A 16,200-nucleotide genomic window follows, 5' to 3' on the forward strand; every position below is an offset into this window, starting at 1 on the left:
GCCTCCACCCAGGGCCTGGCCTCCTCCCCGGGCTCACCCTCCACCCAGGGCCCGGCCTCCTCCCAGGGTCCAGCCTCCATCCAGGGCCCGGACTCCTCACAGGGCCCAGCCTCCTCACAGGGCCATTATCCGGGGCCAGGAGCACAGGAAGAGAAAGTCAGAACTTGTGTTTCCTTTTCGCCTCGTCCTTTTAAATTTCTGCCTAACTACACAGTAAACAAGACACTCAGTACAGTATAAACAAACACTGTACATCATCCTGATGGTCCAGGCTCCACATTTTCCCTAGAGGTTTGGCCGCCGAGATGGAAGAGCAGCACGTGGTCTCTGCACGGAGCCGTTAGGGGTCGGTGATGTGTTGAGAGGAGAACCCATGGGCCTGGGCCTCCCCCTGCCAGGAAGAGGGCGCCGGGATGCAGCCCAGAGCCGCACGCCTGGCCTGCGACGGAGCCCGAGCCTCTGCGATGCCCCGCTCATGTTTCCTGGCCGGCAGGACAGGGCTGCTCCCGCAGGAAGCAGAAAAGCTGGGAGATGAGATGTTGCCCGTTGTCCCGGCTCCACTGTGCCGGGCAGGGGCAGCGCCGTGTGCCAGGCTATAATTAACCCCTTTCCCGGCAGAGAAGTGCAGTGGCAGGAGAAACCGGGGCAGGTGATGCCACACCTGCCTGTTCTGCTGAGGCAGGGAAGCCGCCTGGGTGCAGAGAGCCACAGACCCGGCGGGGAGGGGGGGGGGTAGGTGGGGGGAGGCAGGTGCCCACGTGTCCCCCGCCGGCCACAAGCCAGAGCCTCGCCCCCCTGACGTAAGGCCTCCCTCCTCTCTGACCACCACATGTGCTGTCTTCCCCAAGGCCAAGCGAGCCCCCCGCCAGCGGTCCCCAACCTTTCTCATCCGTGGCACGCAGGAGCTAGCTGCCAGGATTCCGTGACACACCAAAAACATACTTTTTGCCGAGCAGACAAAAAAAAAAGAATAGGTACCATTTGGATTCATTTGCACCGATGGCTGTTGTTGTGCTGGCTGCTGTCACAGTTTTATCTGACAAACAATGGGAGAAGCGGTGGGTGCCTCTCACTAGAGTCAGGCGCTGCGGGTTCCAACGTTTTCTTCAGCGCACGGGCTGAACGTCGCTGCCCTGAGCGAGTGAGTGTGTGAGTCAGAGAAAGGAGGACCCGCGAGGGGCGCCCCACTCAGACCACCCCAGGGCCCGGGCGCTGTCGGAGGTCCGCAGAGGCGGAAGGGCGCTGAGTGGCCCTCCATGTGGGCACGGCCACAGAGCCCCACGATCACACAACGCCACGGCCACAGCCAAAGGCGCAGTGACTCCCGTGTGCAGTGACTCAACTGATACTCACGGAGCACCTACTGTGCGTCCGGCTCTGTGCTACGTGCTGGGTGCACAGCCGTGACTAAAGCAAAGGCCGCTCTTAGGAAGTTTAGGGACTAGTGGGGACACGGACAACAACCAGTCAACAAACAGGCACGGTTATGACACGGTGAGTGCTAAGGTGGACGGAAGCTGGAAGTGAGGACGCGAGCTCACCCGACGGCTGCCCTGGCAACAAGGAGCCGTCAAACATCGCCCCTCCTGGGCTCACTCGCGGCCAATCCAAGCCCAGGTCTGCGGCTACACATCCCCCGTGGCTTCACGCTCACGTCCACCCGCCTGCCGTCGCCCCCCGCACAGGCCTCCTGGCAACACTCACCACAGCGTCGTACGCCTGCGCGGCCCTTCCCCATTTTATCGATTTCGATCCCCACAATCTCCACGAAGGAAACACTATTACCCCCACTTTGACGGACGGACACAGGTTTGGAGAGGATGCCGTGATTTTGTGAAAGTGCACAGCCAGTAGGTGGTGGAGAGACCAGGCCTTCGGAGCGTTCCCACGCCCCCCACGACCACAGCAGACAGACCCGGGTGCCACCAGCGCCCCCCGGGGTCAGAGAAGCCCCGGCTCTGTCACCGCCTGCCCGCTGCCCGCTGCCCGCTGCCAGCTTCCTGCTGCCCGCTTCCTGCTGCCGGTGTGCAGGCTCAGCCTGGGGAGTCAGGCCTGGCGAAGTCACCTCCTCAGATAAGGACTCTGTCTCCGTCCCACCCCAACTCCTGCCACGGGAACACCCTGGGGCTAAACACACGTGGGCATCTATGCCTGTAAGCACACACGTGTGTGTTAGATGAGGGGGGGGGGAGAGGAGAGAGAGAGAGTGAGTGAGAGAGAGAGAGAGAATCAAGACCAGTCAGCACCCACCTCTAGCCCCTCCCTCCCTCTGACACCCTTAGACTCTCTCCTGCCTTCTTCTTCCTTTTCTCTCCTCACTCCATCTGCCCATCTTTCCTTTCGATCTCTGCTGTTTCACTCTCACCAAACAAAGAGCACAATCTGCCCCCTGAGTTGGCATGCCCCCCTCTCCCCAGTGCCAGCCAGTTAACTCTGATCCTGGGGGCTGTACCCTCTTTCTCCTCCAGCCCCCCCGTCCCCCACCCTGCCTGCCCCTCTCTCCCCAGTGCCCGCCAGTTAACTCTGATCCTGGGGGCTGTACCCTCTTTCTCCTCCAGCCCCCCCGTCCCCCCCGCCCTGCCTGCCCCCCTCTCCCCAGTGCCCGCCAGTTAACTCTGATCCTGGGGGCTGTACCCTCTTTCTCCTCCAGCCCCCCCGCCCCCCCCCCCCCCCGCCTGCCCCTCTCTCCCCAGTGCCCGCCAGTTAACTCTGATCCTGGGGGCTGCACCTCTTTCTCCTCCAGCCCCCACCACCCCACCCCGCCTGCCCCTCTCTCCCCAGTGCCCGCCAGTTAACTCTGATCCTGGGGGCTGTACCCTCTTTCTCCTCCAGCCCCCACCCTCCCCCTCCTGCTGCCCCGCCTGCCCCTCTCTCCCCAGTGCCCGCCAGTTAACTCTGATCCTGGGGGCTGTACCCTCTTTCTCCTCCAGCCCCCACCCCACCCCTCCCGCTGCCCCGCTGGGCACAGAGGCCAGGCGACAGCACGGCCAGCAGGAGCCACGGCACCAGCCCTCCCGGCCAGGCCACGTGAGGGAAGCTCGCCATGCCTGGGTGCCCAGCCTCCCTGCCGCCTGCTTGAGCTCCCGTTCAGAGCGAGCCCCGATGAGTGGGCACAGAGCTACCCCCCCCCCACACACACACACACCAGCCCCTAAGTCAGGTGAGCACCCTTCTCTCCAGCACCTTCTCTATGGACCTCCAAGCTCCTTACCAACTGCAGGGAGTTACATGGCAGAGGAGATCATGGCTCCGCAGCCCCCTGGGGGACACAGCGAGGCCCAGCCCAGCCCCCACCCCACACCAGGGCCCACGACATCTGTCCCATCCCTTCAGCCTCTTGCAGCAAATCACTGACTCCCTCCCTCTTGGGAGCCGGTCCCCTGGCCAGGCCTCCAGTCTCCCCAACGGGGGGCCAACTCCACAAGCACTCGGTCTGGGTCCAGAGTCCCAGGGAACCAGCCCAGGCCACCTCCTCATGCCCATCCACCTACTTGGCTCGGAGAAAGAACAGCCTCCTCCTCAGGGAAGAGACGCGGCAGAGGCAGGCCTGCCGCACGGCCGAGCTGCAGGAGACGGGCTCGGGGCGCAGGCTGCGCACCATGCTGGCTCAGTGCTGGGCCCGCCGCATGGCCCCGGGGCCTCGACGGCAGGGGCCACCCGAGCGCCGGGGCCTGCTGCCAGGGCCGCCCCTTCGGCGTCCACCGTGCTGCCTGCGACACCAACCAGCAGGTGGAGGGCCCGGGAGGCGGGCAGCCGGAGGCTGTGTGACCCGGGTCCCCTCTGCCCTCAGCCCGAGCCACGGCCCCGAACAGAGCCCTCCGCCATGCCCACATCTGGCAGCACCGGGCACTTGGTGAGTTTCCTCCTCTCCTTTGTCCTCAGACGGAGGGAGGACGGAGCTGCACCTGCGGGTGATGTCAGCTGGTGCAGGAAGGGGGGGCTGGCGGGCGCCGCTCCCCACGGCTCCTTCCTCGTGGGGAGGGAGCTGACAGGGCGATCACCTGGTGTCCAGGGGACCATGGGGATTTCAGGGGCCAAGCAGGTGGATGGAACCGGAGTGCCCTGGAAATGTGCTATTTTGGGACAAGTTCTGGGCTAGAATCAGCGGAAATGAAAAGACCTCTCCATCTGCTGGGAAGGTGATGGCAGGACCTGCGCTGGGAGCGCGCCTGCACCCTGCCCCAGCTTCAGCTCAGAGGCTGCCTGGGGCCCAAGCCCTTAGCTTCCTTTCTCCATTTGTTCATCGCGAATCCCACACACATCGGAGAGCCCTTACTCTGCACCAGCGAAGCAGACACCGTTTCTATCCTCCAGGGGCCCATGGGCCAGAGGGGAGACAGAGAAGTAAACCAAAGCATGCACCACAGAGCAGCTGCTGGCGGGATTAATGCAGGGGGCTCTACACCTGTCACCTGGGCCCGACGCAGCTCACCTCCCCGTCCCAGCACAGCCCCTACCACTCCTGTCACCTGGGCCCGACGCAGCTCACCTCCCCGTCCCAGCACAGCCCCTACCACTCCTGTCACCTGGGCCTGACGCAGCTCACCTCCCGTCCCAGCACAGCCCCTACCACTCCTGTCACCTGGGCCTGACGCAGCTCACCTCCCCGTCCCAGCACAGCCCCTACCACTCCTGTCACCTGGGCCTGTCGCAGCTCACCTCCCCGTCCCAGCACAGCCCCTACCACTCCTGTCACCTGGGCCCGACGCAGCTCACCTCCCCGTCCCAGCACAGCCCCTACCACTCCTGTCACCTGGGCCTGACGCAGCTCACCTCCCCGTCCCAGCACAGCCCCTACCACTCCTGTCACCTGGGCCCGACGAAGCTCACCTCCCCGTCCCAGCACAGCCCCTACCACTCCTGTCACCTGGGCCTGACGCAGCTCACCTCCCCGTCCCAGCACAGCCCCTACCACTCCTGTCACCTGGGCCCGACGCAGCTCACCTCCCTGTCCCAGCACAGCCCCTACCACACCTGTCACCTGGGCCTGACGCAGCTCACCTCCCGTCCCAGCACAGCCCCTACCACACCTGTCATCTGGGCCTGACGCAGCTCACCTCCCGTCCCAGCACAGCCCCTACCACTCCTGTCACCTGGGCCTGACGCAGCTCACCTCCCGTCCCAGCACAGCCCCTACCACTCCTGTCACCTGGGCCTGACGCAGCTCACCTCCCCGTCCCAGCACAGCCTCTACCACACCTGTCACCTGGGCCCGACGCATCTCACCTCCCCGTCCCAGCACAGCCCCTACCACACCTGTCACCTGGGCCTGACGCAGCTCACCTCCCCGTCCCAGCACAGCCTCTACCACACCTGTCACCTGGGCCCGATGCAACTCACCTCCCCGTCCCAGCACAGCCCCTACCACACCTGTCACCTGGGCCCAACGCAGCTCACCTCCCGTCCCAGCACAGCCCCTACCACACCTGTCACCTGGGCCCGATGCAACTCACCTCCCCGTCCCAGCACAGCCCCTACCACACCTGTCACCTGGGCCCGATGCAACTCACCTCCCCGACCCAGCACTGCCCCTACCACTCCTGTCACCTGGGCCCGATGCAGCTCACCTCCTTGTCCCAATCAGAAGAAGTGAGGGACATCCCAGGAAGACTTATGCGAGGCCCAGAAAAGGCGATACAAGAAATCCCCACTTTAAAAACACCCAGACCTCATAGTTCTCCCATCGCTTCCTTGGTCTAAGGAGATGACCTTATTTCCTGCCACACGGAGAAAGCAGACCCCCTGCTACCACCCTCCTCACCTCCCTACACAGCACCTGGGGACTCGCTGCAGCCGCCCCGTCACGCCTGCCCCATGGGAGTCCTTTCCCGTGGTCTGGCTCCACCTCCCCTTGCCTCACCCGCACACCTCGCTTCCTCACCTCCCCACAGGCCGCTGCCCAGCTGAGCAAGTTGGAATCTCAGGACTAACTCTGATGACCTCCCTTCTCTCTCACCCTCTGCCCAAGCCACCACCGATTGTGAATATTTTATCCCCTAAGTCTAGCTTCAATTCATCCACTTTTTTTTTCCCGTGACCACCACCCCAACTCCAAGCTACCAACACCCTCTGCTTGGGCCACTGTAATAGCCTCCAAATGCCCGGGGGATCCCTGCCTCCCGCAGGGCTGCCTGTCCTCTCGCACACTGCCAACCTGCCAACCTGGCCCAGCCTCTGCGGGGGGTGGGGGGGCAGTTAGACCCGGCAGAACGAGGGCGTGGGGCCAGGCACAGGTCCCCAGGGCAGAAAGTCCCAGGGGGCCCAGCAATGAGCCAACTGGGAAAACAAGGACCTCACAGGGTGACCCACCCTCCCGCAGCACATCCCTGTCCTGTGGCTTAGAGCCCCTGCCCCTTCATATCGCTGGCTCACGGTGGGACCCTCCCCTGGCCTTTCCTCCCCCGGCAGATCACTATCATGTGGTTTCATGGCCCCTTAGAGGAGGAAGAGGGGCCGGAGAACAGCCTCATCTGAGCCCCATACAAGCCCTCGCAGGACCACGCCCTGAGCACTGGGCCCTCAGGAGAGTGAGGTTCTGATCTGCATCAAATCATCTCAGGAACAAAGCCTCAGGTCTGCTGGCCCTGGAGACAGAGTTCTGATGGAACCAGAGATGACATTTAGGCCTCAGCTGTGTTTCAGCTCCAGGCCCAGAAAAGCAGAAAAACCAGATGAGGCGCTGCCATGGCTGACATCAGGGCCAGATGCGATGACCAATGACCCCTCCCCTCGCACTGACCAATCAGTGGAAACCACGACCTGAGAGGACACACCTGGGAAGCTGATGCATATCCTACTGAGACCCTCCCCTGGGACCGCCCCCTAAAGGCCCTGACTCCAGAAAACAGATAAAACGCCCCAGGGCTCCCTCTGGAGCATGTCCATGTCTATTGGCGCGGCCCCCCCCCCCCCCCCCGCCCCCCCCAGCCTGTATCTCTGCTCTCTTTCTCCGCAGCTCCAGGGGCCCGGTGAGACTTGCAACAGGAGAGCAGCAGCAGCTCTTCCCAGGCTCACCCCTGCCTGTCTCCAAGGCCCCCTTCCCTCCGACGCTCCAGCGAGCTAAGAGCAGCCCCACCTTGGCGTCTGTCACTGGGACTGGGACTTCTCAGTGAGCCCATGCAGCCCAGCGTGGCTCACTGCTTTCCTGCCATGTCTAGGGCCAAGCAGCCCCACCCGGGCTCCCCCTGCGGCTTCTTCTACCCTCAGCTCTCCCTTTGTTTCTCTGTCCCCGGCTCTAACACACACGCTCTCAGAACCACCTGGACTCGTGCCGTGAAATCTTTCCCGCATGAAGTCAAGAGCACACACAGGACCGGCCGGCTGGAGGCTGGCCTGCTCTGGGCCCTCTCCCTTGGCAGTGGCACCGCCGCCTCCCCTCCTAAAGACTCGCACTGGCTTCTGGATGCTCTTAAAGACTCGAGTCCTTGTCACGCCAACAGGCTCCTGCCCGTCTTATCTCATTTCATCGCATCTCACGGCTTCCTTCTCACCTCAGACTCACCCTCGGGTCTCAGCTCAGCCATCACCACCGCACCCGCCCGCGTCTGTCCTGTTCCATTTCTCACGGAACATGTTCCCTTTCTTCAGTGCGTGTATCCCAGTCCGTGTTTTCTCTGTCATATACTTTGTTGTCACCTCAACCAACTGAAAGCGCCATGAGTGCATCGTGGATAATCAATGGTTTGTTGAGTGAATACATAAACGACCTCCTCTATGGAGTTCTCATCCTGACCCACACATTCCTACTTCCACAGTGCTGTGTGACTTCTCCCCGTCACCTCCGCCTTCTCCCCAGAGTATCTCTATTCCTCTCCTTCCCAGTCTCCTCTTCCTCCGCATAAACGTCTACATCTGCCCTCCAGTCACCAGCGACCCAGGTGCCACTGCAGAAGGTCCTTTATAGTTCTCATCTTACCTATCCCTACCTTCTTTCTGCCTCTTCTTTCTGAACATCTCCTTGCTATTTCGGTCTCGTAGCTTCCTGGGCTTCAGGCTAGTGTGAATTGCTCCTTCCCCCTTCCTCCGCCTCCACTTGAACTTTGCTGACCCGAAGGCTATCGCCTTAGCTGCAGCCTCATGTCCAAATAAGTCGTTTCAGTCCTGTCTCCTGAGCTTCAAAGGCCCAGCCGCCTGCTTAGTGCAGGGAACCAAAGTCCAGCCACACAGAGGTGCCTTCTGAGACGTTTATTGTCTGCCAGTAAAAATAAAACACCCATGAAGAACCGTTGGCCCTCCCCGCCCTTTTCTACCCGAGATTAAAATAAAAATACCGGCGTCAGAAAGGAAATCTCAGGGTGCTCCCTCCGCGGAACCTGATGTGGGGGTGCTCAGTAGGAGGGCTTCCTGCAAGGCCTGTGCGCCGGGTGCCCCTGGGCCCCGGTGGTGGAGCTGCCTTGCCAGGCTTTCCCTGCCTGTGGTGCTGCTCCTCCGCACCTTCCCTCTCAGTCGCCCCTTCTCCTTCTGCAGTCTGACACCCGGTCCCCCTTTCTTTTCTCCTTTGTGCAAAATGTCATATCTACCCCGTGTGGCCTCGCTGTCTTTGGAATTTTCATGCATATGTGGGTGCCCCATGCTCATATATTAAAATTTGATTTTTCCATCTTAATCTGTCTCTGTTAATTTGTTAGCCCGGCCAGAAGCGAAAAGATGGGAGAAAATGCATTGATTTTGTTTTAGCCCCCACACTAGTGTTATCTCCCTACTTACGTGCTCTATGGGTAGCCTTTACATGTCTAAGTCAAACTCACCACCACTCCTGTCCTTCAAATTCCTCCCCCTTTATCCAATATTTTAATGAAGAATAATAATAAGGAGAAGCAGCAGCAGCAGAACATACATGATACTAGCCATATGCCAGCTGCTAGCGCTCTTCTAGTCATCTTACACACACTCAGTTCTCAACACCTCGATGAGGCATGAGCTATATTTGTACCCATTTTATAGATGAGGAGAGTGAGGCACAAAGGTGAAGTGACTTGCCCAAGATCACAGAGCACGCCGTGGGAGCACAGTCACAACCCAGACAGGCACTGAAGGTCGAGGCCCTGCTGCCTTTTACCTGCTGCCCAAATTAGAAACCTTAGGTTTACACTAAACGCCTTCCTCAGCCCAGATGCACGTCTTGCTCACCCTATTTAATAATCCTCTCCAACTGGTCCCGCCCTTTCTGTCCTTACTGCCATGACTCGGGAATTTGCCCGTCTGGTCCCAACTTAAATGTCACCCCAGCCAGCAGCCCCCCCCCCCCCCCCGCCAGCTTACGGCGGCCTCAAACGCCCACTCCGTGGCGTCACCCTTTCCTTTCTCTGTAGCACTTACTATCACTTGACGCTTTCTTACTGATGTGCTTATGATCTCTCTCCTCTCACTGGAAAGAAGCACGTGAAAGGAGAGGCAGTGGTTATATGGGTCACAGCTGTACCCCCAAGGCCTGCAAGGCGCGCGCTCAGGGAAGACCTGTTGCCTGTGGGGGTGCGGGGTGACGATGGCCAGTTTCCTTCCTCACCTCTCTGCTCTGGTGTTTGCCCTGAAATTCGCCTTCCACACGTGGACCAAAGCGATTCTCCTCACAGGAGTCTCCTGGGCACCCCCTTCCTCAGAATGCCTCACAGGCTCCCTGGTCCATCAGGAAGCCGCTGTCATGGCGGATGGGACACGATGGGGCACCTGCTCTGGCCACTCGCCAGCCACCCCTCCTGGGACGCGAGGGGCAGCAATTCCCAAGGGCTGGTTCCTGAGCCCTGGCTCTCCCAGCGGCCATGCTCCGCAGCTGCTTCCCTCGCCTGGTGATGCTGCTCTGGGGAAGGCTCTCCGCTGGGCGCCCCCCGCTCCCCCCCCACCCCCAGTCTCCCTCCCCGCAGGCCTCCTGGACATCCCCTCTCCTCCTCCCCGCCCCAGGCAGAGAGCCTGAACTTCTCTTGGGCAAATTTCTTTTTATTACTGTAATTAAATTTTTTATTAATTTTTTCATTAACAACATAATATGCACCATTCTAACAAATGAGCAAAGAGTATATAAGAAACAATGTAATGAAACTACAGTTTTCTCCTGATATGGCTAAATATATCAACCACCTTATTATTTCTCTGCCTTACATCTAGGAAGATACTTCCTATCCTAAAGGTTTACTAAAAACTCTGCTAGGCCTGGCCGGTTTGGCTCAGTGGATAGAGCGTGGGCCTGTGGACTGGAAGGGTCCCAGGTTTGATTCCGGTCAAGGGCACATGCCCGGGTTGTGAACTCGATCCCCAGTAGGGAGCGTGCAGGAGGCAGCCGATCAATGATTCTCTCTCATCATTGATGTTTCTCTCTCTCTCTCTCTCTCTCTCTCTCTCTCTCTCTCTCTCTCTCTTTCCCTTCCTCTCTGAAATCAATAAAAATATATTTAAAAACAAAACTCTGCTAAATATTCAGGAATCAGGGAACTCCCCGTACTATGCAAAGTCCCTGCGCGCACACACAAGTTGGGCAACTTTCTTAGCTCTGCTGAGCCTGTTTCCTAGATGCTAATCTGAAGATAACGATAGCATCTATTTGACAGGGCTGTTGAGAGGATTATACTTAAAAGGACCAGAAATAATTCTACTATTCCAGATGCTGACAGCAAGAAGAATTGTTATTTTTGAGTACGATAAGCCCCCAGGACATTTAACATTAAAAATTACCTTAAATATATTCTTTTAAAGAAAATACAAAGGCTGACTCATTCCAAAAAAAACCGTCTATGCAAGCCCTGGCCAGGTGGCTCAGTTGGTTAGAGCGTCATCCCTTACACCATAAGGTTGCGGGTTTGCGGCCTGGTCAGGGCATATACCCTGGTTGTGGGTTCGATCCCTGACAGGGTGCATAAGAGAGCAATCGATCAGTGTTTCTCTTTCACATAGATGTCTCTCTCTCTCAAAAAAAAAAAAAAAAAAAGGAGAGGGGGGAAAAAAGTGTATTCAAGATCCATGCACAGGGTTCGGTACATTAGACACAAACCCCTTAGTTTTATTGATGCCGCATGCCAACCATTACATTGCATTCCACTTGCTTACTTACAGGCAGGCATGCCTCACCGCAGGCTCCGAGGAGAACGCCTCGCCTGACCTCTCTCTCCTGAGTTTCTGTGTCCGACCTGTGCAGGCGCTCAGTATTCTCTACATTCTTCTGTCTCTGCTTCCTCACGGACAGAGAGTGGAGATCGGCTGAGAACTGAGAGCAAACCTCGTGAGGGCCCAACCCCCGAGGGCCAGCGGCCACCAGGCACTGAGCACCAGGCTCCGCAGGGCTCTCACTTACTCTTTACCCTGGGCCTTCTACAGACGAGGAACCAATGGGAGAGGAAGGTTAAGTGAGTTGCCTTTAAAAATGCACAGTAAGAAAGGAAGAAGGTGGTCAAAACCAAGCTGGTCTGACTTGAGGCTTCCTTTCCCTCTTCCCAGCCCACCACAGAGGCCCCGAGCAGCGAGCCGCTGCCTCCTGCCGCCTGGCCGCCAGCAGGCTCCCAGGATGTGCATGCACACCTGCAGGAGGGAACTGTGCATCATGCACGAGGCCCTGCTTGCACCGGCATCCCCTGCCCACCCGGGACTCAACTGTCCTGCATCTAAGGGCTTCCTGGTTCGCTGCTCCTTGCTCTGTTGAAACACACATCTATATATATAAAAGGCTAATATGCAAAGTGTCTCCTCAGGAGTTCGACCAAGAGACCAGGAGTTCGATCGCTCGCTATGACATGTGCTGACCACCAGGGGGCAGCGCGGAACAAAGGAAGGCCCAGATCGGCCCTGATTGCTGGCCAGGCCTAGGGACCTTTTCATGAACAAATTTCGTGCACCAGACCTCTAGTTGTTACATAACCATCCCGGGAAAGCAGCTCCCTTCCTGCAGTCCCAGCTTTGTCTGCAAGTTCCTGCCAGGGGCCAAAATAAAAACCTGGCACCTTGAGAAACCCTAATAATTGGCCCAAGTTGGGCTGACTCTGGGAACTGATGTCTTTCACGTGTACCCCGGCTCTACCTAGAAGGATAAAAAGGATCAATGTCCCATGTTCCATTACACACGTACACATTGCTTACGAAGTTAGATCCATTTTGCTTTCTACTGGAAACCCGGGGGATTATTCCTTTCGCTGAGACAAATCCCACAATCCCATAAATTGATTATTTTCCTAAAATCAGCTCTTCTCCTGGACGCACACCTGCTCGGGAAGCGCCTACCTCCCTGCACACTCCCCTCCGCCCCATCACCATTCCTCGGGCCTTTCCTTTGGGACAGAAACTGGTGTGGATGAGGAACAGTTCCCAAAAGCCTTCAGTTTGGACGCCTCGTGGAGACGGCCGCCCTCTGCTGTCATGTGGACATTCTTAGATGACTGCAGGACAGCGATTTTTGTCTCTAAATATTCTATCCAACTGACCCTCGTACAGGAAGAAGAAAAATCAATGCTATAGTTCATCTCACACCGAAGGATTAAACTTTTGATTTTTAAAAGAGAAAAAAATCAATAATTTTGTTTGCCTGATCTGTGACACTATCCTTCATCTTGTAACTGACCCCACGGTTTGGAGAATCAGGAGCAGTCACTGAAGAGGGTCCCTGTCATCTACTATAGACTAGACCATTTCACTCCATGGCTACATCACCTGCTCTACTGCCGCCCACGGGCGTGGCAAAGGGTAAATGAGCTGATACAGGAAGGCCGCGCCGGCAAGAAATGCCTGGACCCAGCAGGGCACAGTGCCTGTCAAGTGAGGCTCAGAGCAAAGAGCCTGAGCCAGACACACGCACATGCACACACACACACGCACACGCACACATGCACACGCACACACGCACACAGGCACACAGGCACGCATGCACACACCCGTGGCTGAAATCTCCCCAGCTTGGGTTTCACACTCACTCAGCCAGCACATCACAGACCAGCATCTGAGCCGCCCCCAGCACGCGGCTAGGAATTGGGTGGGAGCATGTTAGAGAGACGACAGGGTCAGGGGGCAGCTGTGCGGAGCGGATGCTGGTGGTTAAGGGTGCTCTGGGGACTTGTTCTCTCTGCGAGAGCCCACAGGCTGAGCAGAGGAAAAGGCTTCCTGGGAAAGGCCCGGGTGCCCCAGCAGCCAGAGCTGGAGGGAGGGCACACAGGGACCACCCTGGGGAGCAGCCCTCTGCTCTCAGCCCTCCGTTCCCCACGCTGCAGGTGAGCAAACTGCATCCTCTGCTCAGCAGACAGCGTCCAGGGAGGGGGAGGGACAGGGGCGACGCCTGGAGGGTTTTCTTGGCAGAGGCCTTGGACTGGAGACCTCTGTAAGAGAGGAGTGGGCAGAGAAGGAGCTAGTCCAGATGTCTCCACCATGCCCCCAAGTGGAGGACAAGGGGACAGCAGGCGGCTCCCTAATGAGCCAGCGCCAGTGCTCCCAGCGCAGTGCCCTGGACAGTGCGCCACCCAGCACTCTCCCAGGAGGCACAGCCGCCATGGTGGGAGGGGGTCCCTTTAGGAGCGGTGGCACACAGACAGGAGGGGGTGGTGCAGGGACTGCAGGGCTCTTGGGATTCTGACAGCACGGTTGCTGCAATGCAGAGAGCTTTGAAAAGAAGCGCAGCGCAGGCCGCGCTCCAGCCCGAGGGAACCGCCTGGACTGTAGCTAAGTGTCTTAACAAGAACGCAGTCCTGGCTCCTTGGGGGCCCCATGCTGCCAAACGCCTGTCTAAACTGATGAGCTCAACTGTTCACCTTGGTCAATAATGAACATAAAACAACTGAGAACTAGGGCGGAACTCACAACAGTTATAAAACAAAGAGATGGGGTGACAGGCCCCACCTCAGGCCCAGGACGAATCCTTGTGAAGACTGACTCTGTGGTGGGGACAGCCGTTCCCTCGCTGTCCACCGGGTGCGGCCTCCCCAACCTGCAGAGTTCTCCGTATCCTGAGCGCAAACCCCTCTCGCTGCCACTTCTCCCGCTGGCTCGATTCTTAGGCTTCCAGTTACCGAGTAAGTCACCCTGGACTGTCCTGTTTCCCGGGAAAGCCCTTTCCTCCAGCCGATCCCATAATGGCATCGTTCTCACCTCATCACTTTTTTCTGGGCTCCAATTCATCCATTTCCATTTCCGAGTGGATCCACCAGACTCGGTCAAACTGGCACAGACACAGGGGGGCGTTTCTTTTTAACCCCTGCCTCTGGGCCTCCCTCAGTAAACCCAGGCTTTCAATCATCGTCTGGTATTGGTGTCATATTTGGCTGGTAAATAAAACACCACAAATTATTTTTCACATGAAATCCTATCAAAACTGCTGGCTACTGTGTTGGCTCCCCATAATAATCTGCTGCTTAATAAATAAATATCTATATATATAAAGAGCCAGGGTCCCTAACATCCAAAATGACCAAACAGACGACCGAACACCGGAAGTCAGTCCTGGTGGCCACGGCAACCCAGCACTGACTGCCGCTGCTGCAGGTGTGGCAACCCAGCAGTGACTGCCAAGGGGGCTGCGGATAAGGCCCAGAGAGGGAAGCAAGGTCTGATCCACAGCCTCTAATGGCAGCTGTTGATCAGCTTTTGCCTCTCTTTCTCTCCAAGCCTTGCCAGCAGCTCTGCCTCTCTGATCAGGCCCGAAGACACTGACTGGCATAGAAACTGACCAATCAGAACCAAATCTGGGTGAACTGCAAGGAGCCAATGGTTGTCTAGGAGGTGGAGCTTTTGACGCTGACTGGCATAGAAACTGACCAATCTGAACCTAATCTGGGTGAACTTCGAAGGCAGAACCTAGGGTGGTGGCTGAGGAGGGGTTTTAAGGGCAACAGCTGTTTGGTATAAGATGTAAGAAAGTGATTCAATTTTTTAATGACTGGTTTGGCAGTATAGTGCATATGGCTGGCTATCAGTCCAGATATAGAGATTATGTATTTTTGTTTGCCAAGAGCATCTCCTCCTGCTGACAAAGGCTCCCCCCGCCCCCTCCCGCCCCCATTTAAGCAATCCTATCCTATGTAATCTATCTATACTAATAAAAGGGTAATATGCTAATTAGACCGGGTCGACTGGCCATCTTCTGGACATCTGACTTCCTTCCGGACAAAGCTACGGTGGTGGGGGCTGAGGCAGAGGCAGTTGGGGGCAATCAGGTTGGCAGGTGAGGACAGTTGGGGGTGAGATCAGGCCAGCAGGGGAGCGCAGTTGGGGGCAAACAGGCCTGCAGGGGAAGGCCACTGGGGGTGACCAGGCTGGCAGGGGAGGGCAGTTGGGGGCGAGATCAGGCTGGCAGGGGAGGGCAGCTAGGGGCGATCAGGCAGAGGGCTTAGGGGCAATCAGGCAGGCAGAGGCAGTTAGGGGTAATCAGGCAGGCAGGTGAGCAGTTAGGAGCCAGCAGTCCCAGGTTGCGAGAGGGATGTCCCCGATTGGAGAGGGTGCAGGCTGGGCTGAGGGACCCCCCCCGCCCCCGTGCACGAATTTCATGTACCCGGCCACTAGTAAATTTATAAATGAGCAGTATATAACAGCACATCTACTTTAAACAAGTCAGTCCCCCTGTTTCTACACATAGTTCTATCTGAAATAACACAAAATCTTGCTTCTACCGGCTTTGGTGTTTCCATTCCCTCATAGCTGCGTGTCTGCTGTGAGTTTGACCAATGAAGCACAAGTACTTCTACTTTTCATCCCGTTGTTGGTAAGGATGGTAAACAGAGCCGGACCCACGCAGCGCCCTGTGTGCCAGCCGAGACCTCCTCACCTTTCTTGCGCACAATTTACCTTGAGAACCAGAGCCCTGTGTCTGATTCACAGGCCCCACCTGTGGCGACGCTGGCTGGTCCTCGCAGCCCAGGGTTTACCGAGTCTCACCTCACCTCCTCACCCCAATTCTCACTGCGCCCTGTACACCGACCTCGTTCTCCGTTAACCTCTGACTCCGACAATCCACAAGATACCCTTCCACGCCAGAGCACTGTGCCCAGCCTTTAAGGTGCGCCTCACCTCCAAGGCCACCCGACGTCTTCCCAACGTATCTGGCTGCCACATGCTGACTTCTCCCCATGAGCCCAGAGGCTGCCAGGCTCGCCCTTCAAGGTGCCCCCGCACTTCCTGGGGCGTCTGTCTTTGAGCACAGAGGCCTGGGATCTCCCACTACTCAGTTTCCCCAGTTCTCGCTCATGGCGGAAGCATCTTAAAAAACTTACTCCGTTTCACCCCATCCCTCTCATCTCTTCC

At 57.8% G+C, this 16,200-nt stretch overlaps 1 protein-coding gene across 4 annotated transcripts in view; it reads right to left on the minus strand.

Annotated features, from left to right (window-relative positions):
- GRAMD1B (GRAM domain containing 1B) overlaps positions 1–16,200 on the minus strand; it is a 165,448-nt gene that overhangs the window by 124,146 nt on the left and 25,102 nt on the right. The gene's annotated exons all lie outside the window — the stretch shown is intronic.

The sequence above is a fragment of the Myotis myotis genome, unplaced genomic scaffold, assembly GCF_014108235.1.
Source record: "Myotis myotis isolate mMyoMyo1 unplaced genomic scaffold, mMyoMyo1.p scaffold_m19_p_20, whole genome shotgun sequence".
In the NCBI taxonomy this organism is placed as follows: domain Eukaryota; kingdom Metazoa; phylum Chordata; class Mammalia; order Chiroptera; family Vespertilionidae; genus Myotis; species Myotis myotis.